The sequence below is a fragment of the Lygodium microphyllum genome, chromosome 25 (genome assembly GCF_053477565.2).
Source record: "Lygodium microphyllum isolate KBCC chromosome 25, Lygodium_microphyllum_v1.1.10, whole genome shotgun sequence".
NCBI classification, from domain to species: domain Eukaryota; kingdom Viridiplantae; phylum Streptophyta; class Polypodiopsida; order Schizaeales; family Lygodiaceae; genus Lygodium; species Lygodium microphyllum.
Genome location: NC_141159.1, coordinates 97,930,760 through 97,953,830, shown reverse-complemented (window position 1 = coordinate 97,953,830; position 23,071 = coordinate 97,930,760).

Genomic DNA, 23,071 nt, shown 5'->3' with positions numbered 1-23,071 from the left:
CCTCCGTTGTTTCCACTGCAATGAGCCCGATCATTTCAAGAGGCAATGTCCCAAGCTTGGAGGAGGACATCGCCAAGCACCTTTCCAAGGAACTGGCCGTGGTCAGGGAGCCGCTACTCGAGGCAGAGGAAGAACCACCTGTGTTGCCAATAGGGAAATGTGCGAAGAAGAAGAAGATCCGACCATGAAAACAGAGTTTGAAAGGGTGACAGTCCATGCCGCTCTTCACAAGAAAGGGCCGAATCGCCAGTTCTCGATGATTCAGACACCGTCGGACTATCAAGGCACAGGTTTCAAGAGCTTGATTGATTGTGGCAGTACACATTCTTTATCTCACCAGCTTGTTCAAGAAGATTAGGAATAGCCATAGTAGAAGCACCTACCTTGCTTATGGAATTAGCAAATGGTCGTGAGGTCACTTGTACCAAGCAAACTGCTAAGGTGAAATTCTTTATGGGAGGAGAGATGACTTCGGTTAAATTGAGAGTCATGAACCTAGGTATCCATGAGTGTCTACTCAGAAAGGATTGGCTTAAACCTAATGACGCCCACATCCATTGTGGAAAGGGCCAAATTTCCTTTTGGAACTCTGAAGGGGAATTAGTCACAACTCTAGGTGACGTTGGAAAGCCAAAAATTCAATTGTCCAAAGCATCTCATATTATAAAGGGAGTCAGAAAGGGACTACTTGTCTACTTGATTAAGCTCAACGAGTTAGATCAAAAGCAGGAATCTAGTGAAGGACCTTCTTGGCTAAAGGAATAGGCGGACGTATTCCCTGAAGAGTTGATAGAACTCCTACCTCAAAGAGAAGTGGATCATGAGATCAAGCTAGTGCCAGGAGGTGCGCCAATTGCAAAGAGACCTTATAGAATTGTTAGTTGTCATCCATGCCCTAAAGCTTTGGAGACACTACCTGCTGGGTAACAAGTTTACACTAGTGACTGATCATAAGAGTCTCAAGTGGATCCTTACCTAGAACGAGCTCAACATGAGGCAACGTTGGTGGATTGAAGTGCTGGAGGAGTATGACTTTGAAATCAAGTACTCGCCTAGAAAGGAGAATGTAGTTGCCGATGCACTCAGTCTCGCAAGGCATTCCTTAATTCTCTAATCTTGCAAATTCTGTCAATAGCTAGATCTCTAGCCACAAAGGTGTCCATGCCAAACAACCCAATACTTGAGCTAGCTAGAGAAGAAGTATGCCATGATCCATCCTATCAAAAGATGCTAAGGGAGATCTCTATCAAGGACCAAGACCAAAAGCTACAAGCTAAGTATCATGAATTCTCTATGAATAGTGGACTTGTCTACTATAGAACGAGAGTATGTATACTGGCAAGCCAGTCACTTAAGCAGAAGATATTGTGGGAAGCTCATAATTCCCCTTTCTTAGGACATCCTGGCTATGCCAAGACTCTCAATGCAGTTAGGAAGAGCTACTATTGGGAGAGGCTGAAAGGTGACGTTCTCAAATATGTCACTGAGTGTTTGTCTTGTCAACGTATCAAAGCCGAACATGTCAAAATGCCAGGGAAGTTACAACCACTCGACATTCCTCAAATGAAATGGGAATTCATTAGTATGGACTTTGTTGTTGGCCTACCCCAAGTTCAGGGAGGACACAACTCCATCATGGTTGTAGTTGACATGCTTACTAAGGTTGCACACCTTATTCCTGTAAAGACAAACTATAAAGCCTCAGATATTGCAAGATTGTTTATCAAGGAGATTTTCAAGCTACATGGGCTACCCAGAAGAATCATTAGTGATCGTGATTCTCTCTTCACATCACACTTCTGGAGAGCTATCTTTGAAGCCATTGGGACTCAACTCTGTTTTAGCACAGCTTATCATCCCCAAAAACTGATGGCCAAATGGAGTGATTCAATCAAGTTATCAAGGATATGCTAAGGGCACACTGCTGTCGGGAACCAAAAAGGTGGATTCAATACTTGCCTTTGGTTGAATTTGCATACAATGCTTCTTACCAACAAAGCATTCAGATGACCCCTTTTCAAGCATTGTATGGTCATGACTGTCGAAGTCCCCTAAACTTCTCAGATCCAACCTTGAGGGTTAAAGCTTCAAGGCAGATGTTGGAAGACATGGATGACCAAGTAAAGTCAATAAGACAGGACATCCAAGCTGCCAAGGATAGACAGAAGGCATACACGGATTTGAAGCATCAAGATAGAACCTTCGAGGAAGGAGACATGGTCTTCATTCGCATACGCCCAAATAAGAGTTCCCTATCCTTAAGAGATTGCAAGAAGCTAAGTCCAAGGTATTGTGGACCATACAAAATCCTCAAGTGCCTAGGACCTGATGCTTATAGACTGCAACTCCTTGAGAACCTAAAGGTTCATAATGTATTTCATATCAACCTATTGAAGAAGTATGTACCAAATCCTAATAATGTACTTGATGACCAACAAGTTGTAATGCCTAGTCAAGGAGTCCTTGAACTACGGCCTGACAGGATCTTAGATGTTAGGGAGAGACAATTGAGATCCAGAACCTTGAGAGAATGCCTCGTCCAGTGGAAAGATTATCCTAAGGAGGATGCCACTTGGATGGATGAGAGCACTCTCAACCATCAATATCCCCAGGTTATCTCGAGATGAGGACATCTCGATTCCTCCAAGGGGGAGAGAATGTAATATTCCTACTGAAAATATTAAGAGGCCATGTGAAGTCTTGGGCAAATGACAATGGCGACATTGTGGTCAGGGCGGTGCAGTTTTTAAATGGTACACTCTCCACCGGCCAATCGAGTCTAAGGACTGAGAATTCCACATTTCTTCATAAGAATCTCCTCTTGGGAGGAGATCAAGATGAAATTAATTAGCTTATGGCAAAAAAAATTTTAATTATCCCTTCTTTCTCCCAGCCGAAGGCCGTGCTGGAGGGAAGGGAGTGACGCGCGGTTGATTCATCAGGAGCTGTAGGTCATGGAGGGAGAAGGTCCATGCAAATTGACCGCGTGGGAGAGTGAGGGATCCTCTCCCTACCCTATAAAAACCCCCTGTGGGGGAGGGGGGGGGGAAAGGAAGGGAAGAGGGTAACACTGCCAGTCTAAGAGAGAGAAGAGAGTAACTTCGCCTCTGTGTGCACCGTGAGGCTGAAGAAGATCGTGAAGAGGAGAGGAAATTTTTCCTTACAGCCCCCAGCTACTACATCAGTTGTCGCCGCCTGAAGCTGAGCACGCTGCCAACGCCGTCCCCAAATTGCTGCTTCATTTCACCTCCTGCCCGCCATCAATTCGTCAAAATTGTCTCCTCTTTCCCCATGTGGATAACTGAAGACCACAGAAGCTTCTTGGAAGCTTCTAAGGGGGGGGGCTCTGTAAGCCCCCTTTCCTATTGGTAGCATGAATCTTGATTGCATGTTATGGAAGGATCAATAGGAATTATGCCATAACCTAACATACACTTTCATCTTAACCAAAAAAGTTAGGGTTTGTAAATCTACTCATATGTAGGCAATGAATCATGTGATTACAAAAATGGTATCCTAAAAATCTTCAAGAATAGACAAGTAAATTGGTTTAACCTAAACACCTAAAACGCGAGGGACTGGCTTAGGAATGGTTAAATCGATGCAACATATCCAAGTGCTAACTAGGATTTAGCACGTTGACGATGTGACCTAGATGCACTTATTACCAAAATGAAACTCTCATATCCCTAAAGACCTGCCCACATTCATGGAATGTAGGGACAATAGGACATATTTGCAAGAAAATGAATCTAGGGTTTCTACCCTAAGGATCGTTCGCTAAAAAAATATTTGAAATGAAATTCGGTTTGAGTGAAAACCTAGGACCGACAGAATCAGCCTACTGCAATTGAAGTGGATGGGATATGAAGACACCCTATCCCTGTTCCTATCTAATCATGATTCCATGATTAGAAGACGTCGTTCGATGGGTAAAATAGTCCCATGGATTAGATGCGACACTTGTGCAATAAGTTGCAGAATCGCATGATCTTGTGATTTGATCACAAGGGGATGGCCAAATTCCTCGGAATGAGATTGGCAGATTTTTGCACAAGTTTATCTTGCAAGAGGATGAGTAGTCATCCTGACATAGCACCTTTCTTGGAGAAAGTGACCAAGATAAGGGAATTAGATATTTGCTTGGAAGAAAAGGACCAATCAATAATTTGGAGCAATATACTTACTATTAATAGAACTTAAGGTATTGGTTAAGTTGGGTTAATAGGGTATAGCCCTAACCCAAGGACATACGGGTTGACAAACAAAATCTTGGGGATATTTTCGAGTCGCAATTGATCTCGGATCGAATGCTGAATGCATTCGGAAAGAAGGATTCACTCCTTAGCAGTTGGCCAAAATAACAACCACTGGAAATGATTGTGCTTGTAACAATTTAGAGAGCATTGTTTGCTTTGTTTGTTCAAAGAATTAAAGGATGAAAAGTTATCTAATGCTTCAGGTTGAAGGCTTGAAGGGAGAGGCAACCTCAATTACCCCCGACTATCTGCCTGACCCTAACCAAGGGGATTGTTAACCACACCGGGAAGGTGGACCGAACTCGCCGCGAGAGGTCTCTCCATTGAGTGCTGTACTTGGAGCAGGAGGACGCTTGGGTGCCAAGGGGCTCTTACTGTAAATCCCTCGCCTTCCGGGCCCTGCACAAGAGGCCAACGTTACTCGAGATTGGATCTCGCGGCCCGCATACTAGTCTACGAGCGAAATCTTGGATTAGTAATCCCTATGGATTGCTGGATAGCCTTCGGGCAGATTATGGATAAGCCTACCGGCTGGACTTTATAAATGTATTTCAAAGATAAATATGATAACCTGTTGAAAAGGAACTTGTTTGACACTGCTTTTCTATGTCAAGTGCTATGATTACATGAAGGAACTGGTGGCTAACGGGCTAATTAAGGAAGCTGATTGATGCATGTCCAACTAAATGTGGTAGGTAATTAGATAACTAAAACAACCTGAGGAAAGTGCGGTGGATGTGGCCATGGGTCCGTCCTACGAATGGGTGGTCTCGGTTGGTCGGAAACTTTTCTCAATCGTGATGGACAGCAAGAAGATCGTTTCAAAGGATATGAATAGCAAGGGTGCTGACCTAGAGTCTAAGTTATAATAATCTTGATTTACGCTATTTTAGGGGAACGGAATGGGGCTATGCCTTATGGCAGAGAGGTTGAGCTTTGCATCCCTCTCGTTTCCCATTCTCCTTGAACCAAGTGCAGCGTGAATCCGCTTCGGCCCTGGCGTTTCTGTGTAAAGTAGTTTGCTCAAGGGTTTGACACTAGTTGCCATATTGGAAATGACCATTAGGGTAAACCCTGATCTAGGTCGGTCCTAAGTGGGAACGATCAAAATACTTCCGCTACGTGGCAGACGCGGGAAGTCCTAGATCGCAAACCCCGTAACATTCCATGGGAGTGCCAGGCGGAGCCTTTTAGATCTTCTTTCCGATGGACTACTAAGACGTGTTTTGAAGGGAACAAGTGGACACATTACAAAGAGGCATATTCGGTAGTTTGTGCTCATGTATTTGTAATGTTATGTTTGTCAAACATTAAAAATTTATGTTTTGCATCATGCTTCGACAAAGTCAATTCCCTAATTGACACTCCTTATTGCCTCGTTTTCAAGTTGTGTAAGATATTTGTCATCGCACATCTTATTTTTATTGCATTTAGAGTAGGATAGGATCGAGAGATTAAATAAAAATGCTTTAGGATTTTTGCTGTAAAACATGCCCAAACAAGGGGAAAATGGAGAAAAAGAGCACTTAAATGTGTTAATACCACGAGGGGAGCGATCAAAGAGGTCAAGGCTGAGTGGAACAAGGGTTTAAGACCCTATACACCAAGGGAAAATCTCATTTTCAACTTTAGCAATGAGAGAGAGACAGAGAGACCCTAAGCTTAGGGCAAATCAATCACCTTCCACATGAGTTTTTTGCACATACCAAGTATATAAAGACCTTTCTCTATGTCCATTCTTGTATCTTAGAGCTTGTTGCATGGGTATGTGATCAAATTCATTGTGGTGATTTGATTTTTTGACATCATTGTTTGCACGCCACTAGAATCGGACAAGGATGGCAAGGTCCGATTCCCAGAAATATCAGACACTCAGACATCCAAATATGGGAGATCGCACACTTGGATTACCTTGACATGTCCAATCGAATGCTACCCATCCGATTTCAAAAATTGGACCAACTTGGCCGACGATCAAACATCCTATGATCGAACACCTCCAAAATCAAATTTGGAAAATTGGCCATCAACCCTCGGACAAGTGATAATCGGATTAGTCCAAATTGGACACATTACAATCGGACAAGTCTGAATCAGATGCACAGAAATGAGACAGTTGAAAATCAAATATCTGACCTCATAGATAGCTGTGCGCACTCTTCCACATACCAATGTAGTGAGCCACCTTTGAATTCAATTGGGTATCTCCTCTCTTGAATCCTCCGATAGCTCCATGAATCAAGATGTGCCCTCAAGCAAATGTAGTGAGCTACCTTAAATTCAATTGAGTTTCTCTTCTCGAATCCTCCGATAGCTCCGTGATTCAAGATGTGCCCTCAAGAAAATGTAGTGAGCTACCTTTGAATTCAATTGAGAATCTCCTCTCTTGAATCCTACGATAGCTCCATGATTCAAAATGTGCCCTCAAGCAGGCTCCATCTTCAACCTTTGAGCTTTGACCACCATAGCCATGTGTGCAAGAAGGAGAAAGAGAAGAAGATGATGATGAAGGGAGGAGAAGAAGAGCTTCTCCACGGTCCGTCACTCACACACACTCTATCTCTCCCTCTCTTACACTCCCTCTCTCGTGCACAAGAAGGAAGCAAGAGCAAGAAGCAAGAAGAGAACAAGTTTGGCCACACACAATCATTTCTTGAATTTTATATATGCTCGTTTCCCTTCCCCCTAGGTGGCCATCCCATTTTTGGTCTCCATTTGTCCACTCTCTTTTCTTCTCCTTCCTATTAGCATAGGCCTTAGCCTACATCTCTCATTTTTTACAACTTGCATGTGAGAGAGCTCAACACTCTTTTACAAAATGAATTGCAATGCACCTAGCACTTTTCGTGCTAGCATGTTAGGGTGCGCTTATTATTGTGTGATTTCTTTTATGTTTGAAACATTTTCTTGCACTACAAGTCTTCATAATTTTTTGAGTGCATCTTTAGATTTTTCTAAGTGCGCCTTTCTCCTTTGTCTTCCTCCTGCCTTGGGGCTGTCTTCCTTTTTTTTTTTTTACTTTTCCATCTTGGTCCTCTGAGGGTGTAATATTACTCCCCTCCTGGCTGAATGCTAGTCCCATTGCACCTGAGGGTATAGGCTAAATTTGTAGAGGATTGATGAGGAATAGTTCTTGGGATTGTTGGGGAGGTGGGTTACGTTGGAAATGCTATGTGAAGTGAGTTTGGGAAATTTTTGGTGGCGAAGATAGATGAGTGATCAAAGAAGGCATCCGTAAGTAATGGTTTGTCACACTGTCGTACAATGTTCTTGAAAAAGAAAAAGAGTACACTTATTAGGGGGTTGGGTCTACCTTACTATGCAATGTACTATAAAAGTGATTGTGGAATTGGGAAATGGGTTGAACTAAGGTGTTGTCCCACACTTGAGGATCTAGTTCATGTAAATGGAGGTTTTGACGTGAGTGACTTAGGGAGATATGTCTATCAATCATGTCCTACCCTTGATGTGCCCTAATTTGTGATGTGGGGGGTAGTCTAGGGTGGTCTCTAAGTGTAGTGCTTGTGATGCTTGTAGAGTATAGATGGACTGATTTCATTGTTATGTTCATTTTCTTAGCACTTCTTTCTCTTCTTGTTTATTTCCTTTTTTTTATTTTTTATTTTTTCTTATTTTCTTTCCATTTCCTTATGTTATCTTTTCTTTTTTATTTTTCTCTTCTCTTTTTTTTGAATTATAAAGAGAGAATACTAGGTAGCATCCCGTTCATGAGCAAAGGCTAGACTACATGAAGACTTAAGGGCTCTACTTAAGAATTCCTTGCTCTACAGATACCCCTTCAAGTTAGCTCTCTTACATTGAGTGGTGTAGTTGACAAAAATAGGTGGTTACACCTAGTGAATCTACTATCACTCATGTCTTCTACTAGTTTCATACAAAATGCTAGCAATGAGGGTGGCTCTCATCATGAGGGGCACCATTGCATACCTATTTATTCTAGCATTGATATAAAAAAAGAGGGGCGATAATCACTATGTCTTTGTGAGTAGGTTTCTATTTTAATAATATTCTTGAGGTGGTGATGAATGCGGGATCTGATCATGAGGAGAAGTCTTTGAGGAAACATGCTATTGATGGAGAGAGGTCCCTTTCAATGAAGATCGAGCTTTCTTCAGGGGTCGAGGCATTTACATTGTAGATCAAAGGGAAGTAATACTTGTTCTACAATGTAAATGCACCTCCCAGTTAAAGTCAATTCCAATCCTCCTCAGGTAGGGCATGTAGGTAGGATCACCCCTTTCATATAGTAAGGTGCTACATAAATATATCTAGGCCTCTAAGTTAGAGTCCTAGATGTTTATGCACCGCTTAGGCTGAGCCTCATATCCTTCCACTTTCTAAGGTATCTCCACCACCTTGTATTCACAGTAATGTCCATGCTCTTTGCACCATCTTGTGGATTGCCTCATTCTTTCCTCCAACCATCTCCTTCCTAGCCTCATTGAGAGCTTTATAACATCCTTCACCACCCTTGGAGATAATACCCTATCCACTATACAAGGAAAGGTGAAGGAGAACTAGAAAGGAAACAACGATTCTCATATTGCTCCCACACTCCATGTTCCTAGCCCGCGGTTTACAAGGTTGCACTCCTTGCTTTGAGGGATGGCCACATGTGGAACTTACAGTGTCTTGGATTGGAGCTTCTTGTGGGCAAGTTCCACCTATTCCTTGCATTTGTGCCTCATCTCCACCATCGTTTCAGGTGGTATAGCTTCCTTTCCTTACTCTTTTGGTTGGGCTTGTGGCTGCAATAGAGTGGGGCTTGATTAAGCACTTGTTCTTCCTCTTCATGATCTTGTTCAAAATCAAGCCCTGTATCTTAGATTGGTTCCATTGGCTCTTGTGGAGGTCAATGTGCTTGCTACCTTTGCCTCTCCAAACCCTAGCAAGTTGAGTTCTTGCAAGGTTAAGCTAGCTGAGATTAGATGGGCTCATAGCTCCTCTACTCCCAAGCTGGTGCTTGGCTTGGGTGCCTTGGCACATGGAGTCCATGTTGTAGTGCTCTCCTTTCCAGTTCTAATTTTCTTTTTACTTTTGCCAATGTTTCTTCTTCTCTTGATTGCATCATATTCAACACCATGCATAAAAAATCTCATTGTTGTTCCAATAATTTTGTCTCAACAGCCATGGCTTCGCTCTCCACTAGGAGGCATTCACTCTTGGAATGGGCTAGTGGGTGAGGCAAGTCTTTGACTCTATCCTCATTCTTCATTACCTAGTGGGCTAGAGTGGTGATTACTTACTCTTTCTCCTGCCACAATACCTACATTTGCTGTTGCTCCTGGTTTCTATGCTCTACTTGCTCCCTTAGTATAGCTTGTTCGTTGGAGTGCTGCTTGAAGTTGGTTGTGCAGCTCTACTAGCTTCTTCGTAGTCTCCTCATCTCTTGGAGTCTTTGTTGCATGCAACTGTTTCCTTGCCTCCTCTCTTTGCCTTTTCAAGTACTCATTTTCTAGCTCTAGGCACCTATTTTCCTTAGAGTTGAAGGTACACATGTTTTCTAGGCTATATGGTTGTCTCTTTCTTCATTGTACAACTCCTTTAGGCTTTCTTCTCCTTAGGTTGCCTTTAAGACCTCTTTCAGTGAAATCATCTCCCTATTTAAGATGGTCATTATCCTTGTTCTTTCTACCTTGTAGGATACAAAGGTGATCTTCTCTTCTTCCAACTCTGCAAGTGCAGTCTTTTTCTCCTCAGTCATCTTGTTGAGTTGGCTTTGAAGCTCTTTTATCAATTCATCATGAACTTTAGTGTTGCACATGGCTAAAGGTTTTGAAGTAGTTGACACTTCCAAACGAGGTACCTTTGGCTCTTGGCGTGCTTTTGCATTAGTTGTCTATTAGCTCTACTGGCCTATTTGTTCCTGCAAAGGGAGACTCCATTGCTAGGGGTAAGTGTAATTTTTTGCACTTTTCTCACTATATACTTCACCCAAGCCATGATGTTGCTTTCATTGACTATCCCTTTAGTAGTTTCTTGGGTTGGGTTGATTATTGGGGTGGCCATGGCTGGTGGGATTGTGAGTAGAGGGGATTTACCCTTGCCTTCTACCAACCACCAGTCGTAATCTTGCGTCTTCCACTACTGCCCTTATGCTTGTCTTGTTATCTCGTAATGGGCTCATCATTGCTAATTCCTTAGATCAAGAGGGTTCCTCCACTTATCTTTGAATGGCCAAGGCTATTTGTTTCTCCTCATATTACCTTGGTCACTTTTCCTCCTCTTTTTGTTTCTTCCTACGCTCCTCTTCCACCCTCTATAGCTCTCTATTTACTTCAGAGGTAGTTCAAGTTATTTTGATGGGAATTTTAAGAGTAATGTTTCTTCTCCCACCCTCACTTGACCGCTCTAAGCTTTGTTGCTCATTGATTGTCCTCTCACTTGAAGTTTCATACTACTGAGTGGGTTGGTCAGCCTCCCTCTCATTAGAAGCTCTTTCTATTTCATCCTATTGATCCTTGTTGAATTTATTCTCCCCTTATGCTTCTGTTGAGAGTGAAATAGGTGGGCTTTTTGGGGTGGGAGAACAATGCTCCTCTTTGGTCAGCAATGGTCCTAAGGTTTCCTCCACATTTCTTCTCTTTCTACCTCCCCTAGGGCCTCCTATATTATGGCCGTTAGTACTCCTCCAAATCCTATGGTTGAAGACTTGGAAGCATGTTTTTTTTCTTTCTCAATCCAGTGCGGTAGCTAGAGACTCCCCCCACTATCCTTGGTGCCATTGCTAGTACCTTTTCTGACACATGTATTGTCTTTTGGATGTAGGCATTCCAATTTATATTGTCTAGTGAATTTGCTGCAAGGCTCTCTAGCAATGACACTCCTATTCTATTCATGAGAGCATTGTATCTTTGACTAAGAAGAGGGCATATGGACCATTTTTTTCTTACAGTTGGATGGTGGGGTCAAGAATGTCAACTAGGCCGATCCCATCGTTTGTGTAGACTTTCTTTTTGTCCATCATGCGCATCCCATAGATGTCCCTCTTTGGCCTCTTCTTTAGCTTATTTACTAATCCTAGGGCCTTCTACATAATATATGGACTAAGGGTAACTTTACCCTTCTAGAGGTCTCTTCTTAACTAATGGTTATTGTGTCATTGTTCCTTTGGGCATCAAAAGTTCTCATGTACATAATTTGCTATGGTTGATATCCTACCCCACCTTCTCTAGGTACTTGGCAAGATTACATCATTCTATCATCTATCCAACTACCTCTTCAGATGTCACCAATACTTCTAGATTGTGGATGCTACAGTATTTTAATTGATTGCACACACATATCTCCATGGCTAAGCCATATCTTTTGTCCTCCTCCTCCAAGAAGGAAAGGCTATTGGATTTGAATAGCTTGGATAGCGTCCAATCCTTTATGTTGTCATCTTCTGGATCTTCGTGTCCTCTTAAGGTCCTACTGATGGGCCTCTCAGGCACCCAACTATGTTTTGGGATCTTCTCCTAATAGTGGGTTCCTTGATGTTGTTATATCTCCTGATGAGTTCCTTGTTATTGAAAGCAATTGTCAATCTTATTCACAAGTTGTGCTTTGTGCTTTCTAGTGCTCAGTGCGAAAATAGGCTTTTTATTTTCTTGTAGTGCACCTTTGGTGGTAAAATCGAAAGTGAGGTGTGGATGCACGAAATGCTCAATGCAAATTCCACTCTTCCCCTCACGTTCGTAGCCTGATATGGCTCTAAGCACAGGTTCTCGCTGATCTAAGGTCTTACTGAAAGTCCATGCTACGTTCTCTATTCTGCTTCAGGGTTGGTTGGTTGGTTACCGAAAGTGAAGTCAAGTTCTAAATTCGGTCCACTCAGTGTCTAGCTGTTTGGGGTGAGTCCTCGGTTATCCTGTCTGGTCTCTGGTTTCTAAGGGCTAAATTGGGTCTCTAGGGGGGGTCAGAGATGTAAACAGGGTGGCCAGGACTATCAGACAAGTTCAAAAACCCTCTATTTTAAGTTCTAGTGAAGTGGTCCGATTCTGGGAATCGGATGGGCTGGTCTGATTTTGAGACTCGGATAGGGTGGTCCAATTTTAAGAATCAAACAGGGTGGTCCGATTTTGTGAAAATCGGATAGGGTGGTACGATGATGAAAATCAAATAGGGTGGTCCGATTGTGAGAATCAGATGGGCTGGTCCGATTTTGAGACTCGGATAGGGTGGTCCGATTGTGAAAATCAGACAGGGTGGTCCGATTTTGAGACTCGGACACTGGGTCCACGACTTTTGGAATCAGATCAGACAGGTGGTACGATTCTCGCAGTCAAACAGTCCGATTCTCGCCGTCCGATTTTGGGAATCGGACCCAGACAACTTGGTCCGACTGCATAGACGACAGCCCGCACGTTGCATGCGATGACTCAAGCTCAGCCCCTACTCCATGGAATCATCTAATGCCTTCCAGATAGGTGCAAAACACTACAAGGAAATTCTAGACATACCTAAAATCACTGTGGTGCTCGAATTGAATGGCATCCAGAATTTGTGCCCCTATTTCCCTGTTTCTAGCACCAGCAGAACCCTTTCTGTTTTCCTTCTTTTTTCTATCCTAATCTTAACCTAATGCAACAAAAATCAAAAATAGAGATGGAGATGGATGGTCCTACTCTAATATTCAAGGATTAAAACCTCCTAAATCTCCTAACTATCTCAAGCACCGGTTCGGGCTGCAAACCCTACTTCTATGCTTGATTCGATGCATGCAATGCTCAAGGCTCAATTCCGTCGGTCCCGACAATGGAACCAAAATGAAGGGGAACTATGAAGCTCTACCCCGAGACCTACCGACCGCTTATTGATCAAGCGTTTCAAGTCGAGCTGCCATGGCTACCTCTCACATAGCCGACGCACGCAATGCCTACCTTACGGGTGTAGTAAGCTTACCTTCATGCTCGATCGAGTTCCCTCCTCTCTTTTGCACTCTAGTAGCTCCATGATCCTTGTAGCAAGCTCAAGCAACCTCAAGCCCTCTTCGTCAAGCTCCATCCTCCATAGCCACGTGAGAAAAGAGAAGAGAAGAAAAGAAGAGAAGATGAAGAGGGAAGATGGGAAGCTTCTTCTCCATGATCCCTCACTCTCACACACTCACTCCCTCACTTCCTCACACTCCCTCAATCCCTCACTCAAGCACAAGCAAGAAGGCAAGAAACAAGAGAAGAAGAATAAGAAGCTTTGGCCACACACAAGAATGATCTTCTCATTCACTTTTGAACTTTATATACATGCCCTACTTTTTGGGCGGTCATCTCTACTTTTTACATGGCCACCATTAGCCTAGGCCCTCTTTTCCTATTTTCCACTGTTCTAATTTATCCCATTCCCAACTAGTGCATAAAATTTGCGCTGGAGTGAGCCTGGCACTCTTTTACAAGGATTCGGGAGCGCTTTCACAATTAATGGTGCGCTTTTACTCTTTTCTTTTCTCAAGGCGACATCGAGGCCTTTTGGAGAGATCGTCATTCAAATTTTTCAGGGTCTGACTTCCATCCAGGGCGCCTATTCCTTCCTTTGTCATGTGCCCTTTTGGTTATCTCCTTTTTTCCATTTTCCCGCTCCTCTGCTCCATTTTCCCGCTCCTCTATGCTGCGGTAAACAAAGAACTAGTTTTAAAACTTGGGGTTATACTCTAGGGTTGCATAATAGTCCATTATGTGGACAAATGCCCACTTGCATGATATAAGTTAATACATCAATCAAGAGGTCATTGGAGTTGATTCGACTTGTAATGTGGATTTCCTCCTCCATTAGGATCCTATCCAAGTATAGGTGGAGCATGTTGTTGTCTTCTAACTACTGATTCCTTGTCATGGCAAACACTCTAAATGAGGTTGGAGCCACACAAGTTTGGTTATACTCAGAAATCTTGATGGCATGTCATTGCTTTGCATTGGTCACGATTTGGTATCCCTCTTGAGTCCATGGAATGTGCAAAGTATACCACTTGCGTAAAAAATTGGACTTAGACTGAATTAATCATTGGAATTTAGCAAGTTCTTGTATTGGCATGGAAATTCTTGTAGGAGGTGATTAAGCAATGGCTTAAGACCTCTTCTCATTAAATTTCATTGCCAATCATTTCATCTGCAATAGTAGGGGCCTTAGTGAAAACGAATTTGTATTCTTCCCAAGAACATGGCGATGAATGTATCTCATTTGCTATTGGTTCATCAACTAGGCCTAGATCAAAACCTTCGTAACTTCTAGTAAACAATGTGAAAGTTGAGTATAGTCATTGGATGCACGTTATCAAGTCATCCCCTATGTCCATGGTCATGTTGGAAGTCACTTCAAGAATGGATCATCTAGTTAGTTGATGCGTGGTACTTCCACTTTGGGATTCTCAATGGGTGTGGTGAGCTTGGTTTGAGAAGGTTGGAGTTTTATGGATGCTTTATTCTCAATTTTTGTAGTGGTTATCACCTCAGAGTCATTAAGCAGAAGCTCATGCATGAGCAATTTCTCATGGATACTTGGTTGAGCTTTGGGTCAATAGACTATTGGAGCCCTCATGGATTGAGCTCCCTTTCTTTTGGTTTTTCCCCTCTCTTGTTTGGTTGATGTGGCATGAGATTGAGGATCATGCATGGCACTTGAGAGTTAAGGTAGCCACATTAAGGTGCTACCTTTGTAGTAGCCTTGGGATGGAAATAGGGCTTTTGGAGCCTAGTGCTACCTAGTCACGTGTGAACTATAGGAGTGCCAACTCTACCATTTAGATGTAGTGTTTAAGATGCAAAAATTATGAATTCTCAATGATTGATATTTGTGAGACTGTGATCTATGCTTGGGGAACCACTTGAGTGTTTAGGCTATATCTTTGGGTGTGGTTTCTACAAGATGATGGTACTTTGCAATGGCCATACATTGTGGCGTACTACCTCCCTCCTTAGGATTAACAATAGGTCTGGCTATCAATGGCACTACAAGATTTTGAATGGATGTGGTGCCCTTGCTTCAGCTGTTACTATTCTAACATTACCAATGGAGGCAAGGTGGATGTGTTGCAATGCATAGTCAACATTACAATGAGCTTATTTTTTGAACACCCATTGTCCCAATAGTAATTCTTTACCCACAATTGGCTTGTTAGGTACCACATAAAAGATGATGGGTAGACTCTCAATCTCAATAGAAAACATTAATTTGTATTTCTTTAAGAGCGGATAGAATTGCCCCCCAAACAGGCTAAGTTTTCCATTGGTTGGTTGCAATTAAGATTGACTCATGGTAGCCTAGTGCTCATGTGTTAAGATATTTGAGTCGGCTCCCTCATCAATTAGCACATCAAGGATATATGTCTTTTGGGCTATTACAATTATTCACAGGTAGCTTGGTGCTACTGCTTCCTCATGCTCCTCCTCTTTTAGTGATAATTGCAAACCTCACATTCATCGATGGATCTATCATCAAAAATTCATAAAGTGGATGTGAGGGAGGGTAACATTTTTTTATGCAACTTCCATTGAAAAAACCTATGCCCTCTTCTTCTAGGGTTTTAAGTTCTACATTCCTTGTTCTACTGATATTGCGAACCTTGAAAGGTTCCAATCCCTTGAATTTCATTTTTTTCTTATGTCCCTTGACATAGCATAGCAAGACTAGGTCTCCTTGGCCAAAGTCTCATTTTTTGACCTATTTACAAACCAACTCGTGCATTGTGTCTTTTCACAGATTAGCGTATGGGTTGCAATGAGACGAGTCTCAAATAGGCACTCCAGCTCTACTAACTGATTTGCTCATGCTTCTTGGCCCTCCCATCTCTCTTGGGTTGCTATTCTCAAGCTAGAAACAAAGAACTCTACTAGTAGAATATATTCCATTCCATAGATCAATTTGAATGGAGTCTATCCTATGTCTATTTTTTAGGCTATCCTATATGCCCACAAAGATGCCATGAGCTTGTTATCCCAGTCATTGCATGAGATAGAAACTACTTTTGTTAGGACACTCACCAAGATCTTGTTTGTACACTTGGATTGACCCATTGGCTTCAGGATAATATGGTGAGGATTTTTTGTTGATTATTAAGACCATGGATAACAAGTGAGTGATCACTTCATTGATTAAATGTGTGTCTTGGTCACTAACCAACTTTATGGGACAACCAAACCATGAGATTACTTGCCACCAAAGGAACTTAGGTGTGGTCCTAGCATCATTTTTGCGAGTTGCTTAATCTTTTGCCCACTTGGTGAGGTATTTTGTGGCAACATGATGTACTTGGCTTATGAATATTGTTGTCTAGGGCTGATTGGACCAATGGAGTTGATTTCCCATTTCTCGAATAGTTGGCATGTGATTATCGGGGTCAATCCCATTTTGTCCTTACAAGTAGGGACTTTGGTCTATTAGTAGTCATCATAGTGCTTCATGAATTTAGCTACATTGTGGAATAGCATTGGGCACCACAATTGAGACTTGAACACTTTGTGTGCTATGGTGTCTCCATTGAAATGTCCTCCAGTAATCCCTCTATGAGCTTCTTTGAAAGAGTGCATCATACATTTGGTGTTCATAAACAAAACTTTGTAGGAGTCTATCTTGTCCTAATTGATACAATTGTCTTGCAATCAATTAATAAGGTTGTATTCTCAAGATCAGTTTCCTTAACCTAGCTTTTTCTATGGGTTGTTCTAACAATTCATTTTGTAGGATGTGGACTATGTCATTCACCCAATATGGTATGAGATCTACTAGAAACAAATATCATTTGGGAGACATTCTAAAAATAAGTGCATCTAGTAGATCATCAATGATGCCTTGTCTAGTGCAGCTTCACTTGTGGGTATGTGGGACATATGACTTGCCATCATATCATGTTGTCTGCCCTTGCATGTGACCAAAAAGAAGTTAAATTTTAACATCAAAAGTAGCCATCGAGCAATGCATCCTATTGCACATTCACAAGATAAAACAATGCTTAATGATCCAAAAGAAAGTAAAGGGTATCGCTACAAGATAGTGTCTAAACTTTTTTATGGCAAACACCATGGGGCTAAACCTTCCCTCTTTGTTGTGGAATAGTTCATTTCCATACCAGTGAATCGTTTGCTAGCAAAGCTCACTGAATAGTCTAGGTTATGTTCACCAAGTTGGCAAAACACTGCCCCCATAGAAAATTTTGATGCATCAATGTACATATGGAAGTTAATGGACCAATCTAGGGTTCTTAAGATAGGAGCTGAAGTTAGAGACTATTTAAACCTTTCACAGGATTGTTGACATCTTTGGTCCACTCAAATCATATTAATAGCTTGTACAAAGGTCTAACAATCAATGCATAGTTCAACATAAATTGCTAGTAGTATTCTATGTGGCCTAAGAAACATTGGACTCCCTTAAAGTTGGTTGGAGGGAAAAGGTATATAATCACCTTAACTTTTGAGAAGTCTATGGCTATCCCATTCCTCAACAAAACATGCCCTAAAATACAACCATGCTTTACCCAAAATAAGCACTTTAAGGATTTTAGTGAGATACCATATTATTGACACCGTTTAAAGACTATTCGCGCAACTTTTCCAAGTGTTCTTCTTGGCTAGATGCATAGGTCATAGATGAATACTTTCAACCATTTTCTGAGCATGTTCTTGAAAATGAAACACATGAGGCACTCAAAGTTGGTAGGAGCATTGGTTAGTCCAAATGGCATGACTATGTAAGCAAACACCCCCATTTTATGGAAAATGTCATCTTGTGCCTATTGCCTGGATGGACTTGCACTTGGTTATAGCCTAAGAAGCCACCCAAACATTTGTAGGCTTCATTTCTTGCCACTCTCTCTAGCACGTGCTTAGTGTATGGTAATGAGTAGTTGTCTCTCTTTGTCTACATTGACCTTCTTATAGTTTAGACACACTCAAATCTTCCCATTCTTCTTCATGACGATAACTATGGGTGATACCCAGTCTATGTGCTCTTTCTGTAAATGAATTCTACGTTCAATAGCTTATCAATCTCTTTCTTTATTGTGTGTGCATGCTTAGGATTTATTGCATATAGTTGTTGCTTGATTGGTATTGCTTTAAGGGTCATGGAAATAGTATGAGTCATGATACTCAGATATATTCCCTTTAGCTCCATGCAAACACATCGACAAATTTCCTTAAGAGATTTATGAGATCATTCTCCTCCTCTCAGTTACATCATTTGCTATGTACATGGGTCTAGGCTTGTCCTCCTCTCTTGCTAAGTTGACATCCTTAACTTTGGTTGTTCCTTAGATAGGTTCACTTGCTTGCCCCTTTTGTTTGGCTCCTCTTAACACTACTATTTGATCACCCTTCTTGAACTTCATGAAGCATTTGGATAGGACTTGGGTTTTCTTTTGCCGTTTAGCTTTTGAAGACCTTCACTATTTTTTTCTCTCCTCTTTTAGCCTCTTGCACCTTAGCTGACTGGAAGGTCCCCCTTGGTGCATATGGTCCTAGGTGATTGAGGTATTTTGGGGTCACTATCAAAGCTCACCTTTGACTCATAGTTGTACTTGTCATCCTCACTAGAAGAGGCTATCTCCCCCAGTAGTCACAACTCTGAAGCAAACTCCATTCCAAATAATGGTGTGGTGTAAGGCTGAACTAATCCCCCTTGCTCATAATCTACCACCTCTAGGTATTATAGCCAAGCTCAATTGTAATCTACCTTGTAACTCCTTTGCTTACCTTCAACACGTTGACCTCTTGGGTTTTAGTATCTACTCTAATATGCTTAATCACTCTTCTATCCATGTCATATCCTATGGTCTCTACTTCCTCTATTCTTTCCTCATAAATGGAATAGCAGTCATTGTACTCATCATCAGAATACTAATACTTGGACTGTGCATTGCTTGTAGGGTTTCTATTCTCAAGCTTTGTCCCACTTGTCATCACAGTCCAATTATATATGATAGGTTTAAGTCATGTACCTTTGTCCATTTTGACTCTTTGCTCTCCATAAGATCCTTGAGGGGCTTAAAATTGGCAGTTGGGTTACTAGCTAGCTCACTTGATAGGCACTCAAGGATTTTATAGAGTTCCAATTTGTTTGCTGGGATAGGATAGGTGATTGGTGTTGGTTGGCTGATGGAACTCCTAGCCATCATGCACAAGGGCAATGTGGGTAGGTTACTAGTGATGGCGTGTTAAGTTTGCTAGGTGATTCTATAACTTGCCTACATTCATTCTCATCCTCCAAGAATGGAGATCAACAGTTGCTAATACATGCATCCAGTCATGCTCATCCTCGAGACAAGAATGTACCTTCTTATAGGTCCATAATTGCTTTTATCCCTAGAGTCACCCTTTAACATGGTAGCGATGGCATATAGGTCTATTAGTGAGGTTTTTGAACTATCCATCTCTACTTTGACTTCTTATGATTTATTTCCTAAGAATATCGAGCTATTATCCCAATCCTCTATCACTTTGGCATTCCTTACCTAAGGTCTGCCTAGTAGGATATCAAATTTCACTCCCTTCATAAATATGAATTTCATAGAGAATTGGATTCATGCTATCTTTAAAGCCCAATCCTTCAAGACTTCGAAAGGTCTAACCTTTATTCCATTCGTTAGAGTGACATTGAATCATGTGTTTCCACCGATGGGTCTCCCCAAGCTTTCAAGACTTCATGGCTAAGTACACTAACCCTTGCTCATGTGTCTACTATCCCCTTTCACATAGCATCTCTTAGGGAAACAATAGGTAAGACTACATGCATCTCAGTGCCTTCCCAAAAGGCATTCACTTGTGGGGACTTAGACATTGGATTCAATGTTAGGCTTGGTATGTGTGCCATGACATTGTGATCTAGCAAGTCTTGCAATTCATGTTTATTACTTTGTCTACCCATCACTTCAATTCTTGCCATAGTGTAAGGTGTTTCCTAAGAAACTCTCCTAGTGACAATGTCCCTGGAGTTGTTATTAGGGCGATTAGTAATTTTCCATCCATTTTTCCCTCCTTGACTTCATGGGCTCCTTGCCAATGCTCTTGAGCCATTTTCCTATTTGTGGCATCCTCTCTACCTATGCTATTGTTCATGTGGTGGTGTTATCTTTCTTGCTCTTAGGTATGTGGGAGAGACTAGTGGGATTGTGGTTGAGAGCTCATTGATCCCAACTTCAATGATAGGTTCAACATCTCACAAGTGAACTTATGCTTCCTTTATCCATTCCTTGACCTTATCCACAGCTAGCGTTAGATGTTGATTGGGTTCAAGGTATTCTCCAACCTTTCACTTCTCTTCTCTCTCCTCTTAGGAGCAGATGTTTTTGCTTCTACATCAACAACCTATTTTCCTTTTGTTAACATGTTCTTACTCTCTATCTTGAGTGCTATTTTTTCCTCGGTCCTCTTTTTCATCCTTCATTGACTCTTCTTCCCTATAAAGGATGCATCTAGGTTGTTAGATCTAGGTAATGAGATACCAACCTGCCTTGTTTGAGCTCATGTCATGGCGTTTATGGGGATAAGTGTGGCATTGTTGTTAGGTAACTTGACACAAAAGATTCCAAGCAACACAAATGGCATGATTTCCAAGCTAGTGGAGGGTCCCTACCTTGGGAAATCACCAAATAGATATGTGACTACATTTAGGACACCTCAAGTCAGCCTTATCTCTATTTGCTTGCACGTTTTCAAGACAGTGAGATGAGATATGCCTTGGATGGCCACATATCCAACATGCCATGGGCTCATGGTTCATTAGGGCCAAAAACGCTTCAAAAAAGGCACTTATAAGAAAATGATTAAGTTGCTAATTAGTTGAGATTTTGGAAGAGTGAAAACGCCAAATTTGGTTGATCAAATGTGATTAATGAGAGAATATTGAATTCATCAAAGAGTTGAGCCATTAATTGTCCCTCAAATTTAATTTATGTCACTGTCACTTTTTCGGCCATTTTTTGTCTTGGAACTTGGGAGAATTTGTATTTTCGAGAAATGTCCACCTATATCATGATTTTTCTACTCCTGCGTCATTTGTCTACTCCCTCGTCTTCTTTTCACATGGTCTTTCTCCATTCTCTTTCACCATTCTCTTCTTTGTGCTCACTTTCTTATCACTATGATTGTTAATCTACTAAAATGTTTAGCAACACCTCTGCAAGTGATACAAATGCGAGCACATGCAAATACGAACTTACCATCCAACTAGATCCAATTTATCATCTTGGAGAAGTATACATCGTCGAGTACTAACAGATGAGATGGAGGCCAACAGATTGTGAACTCAAGGAAAGAAACATATAGATTTGTGGGTAGATGGAAATATTTATCCAAAGGATCCTTCAACAGGTAAACCTCCTAATTTTTTTAATATTCATGGCTACGTGAGATATGTTGGGGAAGGTTATAATGGGATGTTTGGGTATTGTAAAAGCTTATACTCTGCATCTTACACATACATGGCTCAGATGAATGAAATTAGAAAAGCATTATTTATTGCACAGACAATCATTTTTGAGCTTACAAATAAGATCGACATTTTGAAAAATGCTAATAAGTCATTACAAGACAAGTTAGTACATTTAAAGAAAACTCCAATAGGATTAAGAGAGAGAAAGAGACCATTAAAAAATATAACTAGCTTGTGTGAGAGAGCAAAGAAAAGAAGATTGAATCTTGCAAAAAAATATGTCTCCAACATGTCGGGTATAAATATTCAAGAGAGTGAGGAGAGAATCAGTTTTTTAAAAGAGACCATGAATAAGAATGATATTTTGAGGATTCTTAGGTCCCCTCAAAATATGGATTTGAGAGGCCCAACTCTCAAAGAATTAGTGAAGGACTTAAAGGACACTGTAAAACCAAATGAAATTGTAGAGACATGTGATACTGTGGGCATTAGTCGAAAAGGTTATCGGGCTATCTCAAGATTATGGTTTAAACATCTAAAATGTAATAGAATAACTACATTTGGGTTACCTCGAGCCCTAGGAGTATCAGTTGCAAGGACTGCCATGAATTGTAAGATTCCTTAAGTTTTCAGGGAGAAATACATTCATATTGAAGCATCTATGCCATATGAAAAGACAAAAAGAAAATCTAGTTTTGAATACAATGTATTTAACAATATATGGGTTGATCTAAGAAGAGTGCAGATTGCAATGGTTTGTCAAGATTGTGGGAGAGAAGGAAGGAGTCTCACTTGTAGCTTTCTTGCTTGCACAATGGGGGGAATACACACAAAGGTGGAGGCTGAAAACAGTTTTCCTCTTCTTAGTTGTGTAAGCCAAAAAGAACTCTCATACAAAGAAATAGAAGAACCCTATATATGGGTCTCAAACCAAACTCAAATAACTAAGGTGGCATACTAACTGAGCCACGAACTAGAGTAGATAAGGATAGCTATCATCTAGCTATTATTCATGGGCAGTGTACCAACCGCATCTGCAACTGACAAGTCGGTGACATAAATGCACAACGGTCACCCTGGCATATCACGAGTGGAGCTCGATATCTCAACACTCCCCCTCAAGCTCAATTCCAATTCCTGCACACCAAGCAGGTCTCTGAACTTGCGCAGCTTCTCTGCGCCCAATGCCTTCGTGAATATGTCAGCTACCTGATCCTCTGTGCTGACATAAACTAGATCAATAAGACCTAGTAAAACCCTCTCCCGCACATAGTGATAATGCACCTCAATGTGCTTTGTTCTAGCATGATAGACTGGGTTATTTGCCAAGTGTATACTGCTCATGTTGTCACAATAAATGACAACTGGCCCATCTGTAGGCTGATGCATATCATAAAGTAGCTTATGCAACCAAGCTACCTCACATGCAGCCATTGTTGCACCCTTGCCCT